At 60.1% G+C, this 5,233-nt stretch overlaps 1 long non-coding RNA gene across 1 annotated transcript; it reads right to left on the reverse strand.

The window, feature by feature from the left end:
• Positions 1-3,859: 3,859 nt before the first annotated feature.
• LOC144491261 (uncharacterized) lies at positions 3,860-4,201 on the reverse strand. Its single transcript, XR_013497414.1, has 2 exons — positions 4,156-4,201; positions 3,860-4,050 (listed from the first exon to the last, which is right to left on the reverse strand). It is a non-coding gene; the product is annotated as an uncharacterized LOC144491261 (long non-coding RNA).
• Between the last annotated feature and the right edge of the window lie 1,032 nt (positions 4,202-5,233).

The following is a 5,233-nucleotide window of genomic DNA, read 5'->3' on the forward strand; positions in this document are numbered from 1 at the left end:
AGTCAGAAGCTTTTTCCCAGGGTGGAAGAGTCAATTACTCGGGGGCACAGGTTTAAGGTGCGAGGGGCAAGGTTTAAAGGAGATGTACGAGGCAGATTTTTTACACAGAGGGTGGTGGGTGCCTGGAACTCGCTGCCGGGGGAGGGAGTGGAAGCGGATACGGTAGTGAGTTTTAAGGGGCGTCTTGACAAATACATGAATAGGATGGGAATAGAGGGATATGGTCCCGGGAAGGGTAGGGGGTTTTAGTTCAATTGGGCAGCATGGTCGGTGCAGGCTTGGAGGGGCCGAAGGGCCTGTTCCTGTGCTGTAATTTTCTTTGTTCTTTGTTCAATGGATGGGAGGCTGGTTTTCGTGATGGATTGGGCTACATTCACGATCTCTTGTAGTTCCTTGTGGTCTTGGGCAGAGCAGGAGCCAGACCAAGCTGTGATACAACCAGAAAGAATGCTTTCTGTGGAGCATCTGTAAAAGTTGGTGAGAGTCGTAGCTGACATGCCAAATTTCCTTAGTCTTCTGAGAAAGTAGAGGCGTTGGTGGGGCTTTCTTAACTATAGTGTCAGCATGGGGGGACCAGGACAGGTTGTTGGTGATCTGGACACCTAAAAACTTGAAGCTCTCGACCCTTTCTACTTTGTCCCTGTTGATGTAATGATGTGGAGATGCCGGCGTTGGACTGGGGTAAACACAGTAAGAAGTTTAACAACACCAGGTTAAAGTCCAACAGGTTTATTTGGTAGCAAAAGCCACACAAGCTTTCGGAGCTCTAAGCCCCTTCTTCAGGTGAGTGGGAATTCTGTTCACAAACAGAACTTATAAAGACACAGACTCAATTTACATGAAAAATGGTTGGAATGCGAATACTTACAACTAATCAAGTCTTTAAGAAACAAAACAATGGGAGTGGAGAGAGCATCAAGACAGGCTAAAAAGATGTGTATTGTCTCCAGACAAGACAGCCAGTGAAACTCTGCAGGTCCACGCAACTGTGGGAGTTACAAATAGTGTGACATGAACCCAATATCCCGGTTGAGGCCGTCCTCGTGTGTGCGGAACTTGGCTATCAGTTTCTGCTCAGCGACTCTGCGCTGTCGTGTGTCGTGAAGGCCGCCTTGGAGAACGCTTACTCGAATATCAGAGGCCGAATGCCCGTGACCGCTGAAGTGCTCCCCAACAGGAAGAGAACAGTCTTGCCTGGTGATTGTCGAGCGGTGTTCAATCACCAATCACCAGGCAAGACTGTTCTCTTCCTGTGGGGGAGCACTTCAGCGGTCACGGGCATTCAGCCTCTGATCTTCGGGTAAGCGTTCTCCAAGGCGGCCTTCGCGACACACGACAGCGCAGAGTCGCTGAGCAGAAACTGATAGCCAAGTTCCGCACACACGAGGACGGCCTCAACCGGGATATTGGGTTCATGTCACACTAGTTGTAACTCCCACAGTTGCGTGGACCTGCAGAGTTTCACTGGCTGTCTTGTCTGGAGACAATACACATCTTTTTAGCCTGTCTTGATGCTCTCTCCACTCACATTGTTTTGTTTCTTAAAGACTTGATTAGTTGTAAGTATTCGCATTCCAACCATTATTCATGTAAATTGAGTCTGTGTCTTTATAAACTCTGTTTGTGAACAGAATTCCCACTCACCTGAAGAAGGGGCTTAGAGCTCCAAAAGCTTGTGTGGCTTTTGCTGCCAAATAAACCTGTTGGACTTTAACCTGGTGTTGTTAAACTTCTTACTGTGTTTACCCCAGTCCAACGCCGGCATCTCCACATCATGAGTACAAGTTGAGTAGACAGGTACGGACATCGACAGTTAACACATCGATATACATACAGTCGATACAAAGTCAGGGCCTTTTCATGTCTTTTCCCAGAGTCCATTTTGTGCCAGGTAACCATTTTGTGTCCTTTACTTTGATTTCACTCCAACAGAGTGCCGCACTGTCAGAGGGTCAGTGCTGAGGGAGTGCCGCACTGTCAGAGGGTCAGTACTGAGGGAGTGCCGCACTGTCAGAGGGTCAGTACTGAGGGAGTGCCGCACTGTCAGAGGGTCAGTGCTGAGGGAGTGCCGCACTGTCAGAGGGTCAGTACTGAGGGAGTGCCGCACTGTCAGAGGGTCAGTGCTGAGGGAGTGCCGCACTGTCAGAGGGTCAGTGCTGAGGGAGTGCCGCACTGTCAGAGGGTCAGTGCTGAGGGAGTGCCGCACTGTCAGAGGGTCAGTACTGAGGGAGTGCCGCACTGTCAGAGGGTCAGTGCTGAGGGAGTGCCGCACTGTCAGAGGGTCCGTGCTGAGGGAGCGCCGCACTGTCAGAGGGTCAGTGCTGAGGGAGTGCCGCACTGTCAGAGGGTCAGTGCTGAGGGAGTGCCGCACTGTCAGAGGGTCAGTACTGAGGGAGTGCCGCATTGTCAGAGGGTCAGTGCTGAGGGAGTGCCGCACTGTCAGAGGGTCAGTACTGAGGGAGTGCCGCACTGTCAGAGGGTCAGTGCTGAGGGAGTGCCGCACTGTCAGAGGGTCAGTGCTGAGGGAGTGCCGCACTGTCAGAGGGTCAGTGCTGAGGGAGTGCCGCACTGTCAGAGGGTCCGTGCTGAGGGAGTGCCGCACTGTCAGAGGGTCCGTGCTGAGGGAGTGCCGCACTGTCAGAGGGTCAGTGCTGAGGGAGTGCCGCACTGTCAGAGGGTCAGTGCTGAGGGAGTGCCGTACTGTCAGAGGGTCCGTGCTGAGGGAGTGCCGCACTGTCAGAGGGTCCGTGCTGAGGGAGTGCCGCACTGTCAGAGGGTCCGTGCTGAGGGAGTGCCGCACTGTCAGAGCGTCAGTGCTGAGGGAGTGCCGCATTGTCAGAGGGTCAGTGCTGAGGGAGTGCCGCACTGTCAGAGGGTCAGTGCTGAGGGAGTGCTGCACTGTCAGAGGGTCAGTGCTGAGGGAGTGCCGCACTGTCAGAGGGTCAGTGCTGAGGGAGTGCCGCACTGTCAGAGGGTCAGTGCTGAGGGAGTGCTGCACTGTCAGAGGGTCAGTGCTGAGGGAGTGCCGCACTGTCAGAGGGTCAGTGCTGAGGGAGTGCTGCACTGTCAGAGGGTCAGTGCTGAGGGATTGCCGCACTGTCAGAGGGTCAGTGCTGAGGGAGTGCCGCACTGTCAGAGGGTCAGTGCTGAGGGAGTGCCGCACTGTCAGAGGGTCAGTGCTGAGGGAGTGCCGCACTGTCAGAGGGTCAGTACTGAGGGAGTGCCGCACTGTCAGAGGGTCAGTGCTGAGGGAGTGCCGCACTGTCAGAGGGTCAGTGCTGAGGGAGTGCCGCACTGTCAGAGGGTCAGTGCTGAGGGAGTGCCGCACTGTCAGAGGGTCAGTGCTGAGGGAGTGCCGCACTGTCAGAGGGTCAGTGCTGAGGGAGTGCTGCACTGTCAGAGGGTCAGTGCTGAGGGAGTGCCGCACTGTCAGAGGGTCAGTGCTGAGGGAGTGCTGCACTGTCAGAGGGTCAGTGCTGAGGGAGTGCCGCACTGTCAGAGGGTCAGTACTGAGGGAGTGCCGCACTGTCAGAGGGTCAGTACTGAGGGAGTGCCGCACTGTCAGAGGGTCAGTGCTGAGGGAGTGCCGCACTGTCAGAGGGTCAGTGCTGAGGGAGTGCCGCACTGTCAGAGGGTCAGTGCTGAGGGAGTGCCGCACTGTCAGAGGGTCAGTGCTGAGGGAGTGCTGCACTGTCAGAGGGTCAGTGCTGAGGGAGTGCCGCACTGTCAGAGGGTCAGTGCTGAGGGAGTGCCGCACTGTCAGAGGGTCAGTGCTGAGGGAGTGCCGCACTGTCAGAGGGTCAGTGCTGAGGGAGTGCCGCACTGTCAGATTGAGGGATAAAGTACTATCGACCCAATGTTGGAAATTAAGAGTTCGATCAGTTTATTTATCCGGTGTGAGTTGATGTTTGAGTTAAATCTCGTGGCCACAGCAATGCGACAGATAAATTATAAAAATCACAACATGTTTCTCAAGCAGTGTCTGGGAGATCCTGTCTGCCGGCTGTCTGTCACTAAGTCTGGGACGAAACGGTGTACTTTCCTTGCTTCCTGGCAGAGGGAGAGAGGGAGAGAGAGGTTAGGGTGCATCACAGATCCTGAACAGCTGAATAAAGCTGCTGAGGTGTGAATAATCACTCAGTGTCTCTCACTCACCTTCCTGAACTCAATCCGGAACAGCGAGGAACCCTCACTCTGTCCACTGTAAAAACACACAAACAGGAGGAATTAGACAGTGTCGGGCGAGGGGCGGCGGCGAGGGAGGGCCGGGAGGGGCGGGGGGGGGGGGGAAGGGAGGGAGGGGCGGGGGGGGGGGAAGGGAGGGAGGGGCGGGGGGGGGGGAAGGGAGGGAGGGGCGGGGGGGGGGGAAGGGAGGGAGGGGCGGGGGGGGGAAGGGAGGGAGGGGCGGGGGGGGGGGAAGGGAGGGAGGGGCGGGGGGGGGAAGGGAGGGAGGGGCGGGGGGGGGGGGAAGGGAGGGAGGGGCGGGGGGGGGGGGAAGGGAGGGAGGGGCGGGGGGGGGGAAGGGAGGGAGGGGCGGGGGGGGGAGGGAGGGAGGGGCGGGGGGGGGAGGGAGGGAGGAGCGGGGGGGGAGGGAGGAGCGGGGGGGGAGGGAGGGGCGGGGGGGGAGGGAGGGAGGGGCGGGGGGGGAGGGAGGGAGGGGCGGGGGGGGAGGGAGGGAGGGGCGGGGGGGGAGGGAGGGAGGGGCGGGGGGGGAGGGAGGGAGGGGCGGGGGGGGAGGGAGGGAGGGGCGGGGGGGGAGGGAGGGAGGGGCGGGGGGGGGAGGGAGGGAGGGGCGGGGGGGGAGGGAGGGAGGGGCGGGGGGGAGGGAGGGAGGGGCGGGGGGGGAGGGAGGGCGGGGCGGGGGGGGAGGGAGGGCGGGGCGGGGGGGGAGGGAGGGAGGGGCGGGGGGAGGGAGGGAGGGGCGGGGGGAGGGAGGGAGGGGCGGGGGGAGGGAGGGAGGGGGGGGGAGGGAGGGAGGGGGGGGAGGGAGGGAGGGGGGGGGAGGGAGGGAGGGGCGGGGAGGGAGGGAGGGAGGGAGGGGCGGGGAGGGAGGGAGGGAGGGAGGGAGGGAGGGAGGGAGGGAGGGAGGGAGGGAGGGAGGGAGGGAGGGAGGGAGGGAGGGAGGGAGGGAGGGAGGGAGGGGCGGGGGGGGAGGGAGGGAGGGGCGGGGAGGGAGGGAGGGGCGGGGGGGGAGGGAGGGAGGGGCGGGGGGGAGGGAGGGAGGGGCGGGGGG

Source organism: Mustelus asterias, unplaced genomic scaffold, assembly GCF_964213995.1.
Source record: "Mustelus asterias unplaced genomic scaffold, sMusAst1.hap1.1 HAP1_SCAFFOLD_4860, whole genome shotgun sequence".
NCBI lineage: Eukaryota > Metazoa > Chordata > Chondrichthyes > Carcharhiniformes > Triakidae > Mustelus > Mustelus asterias.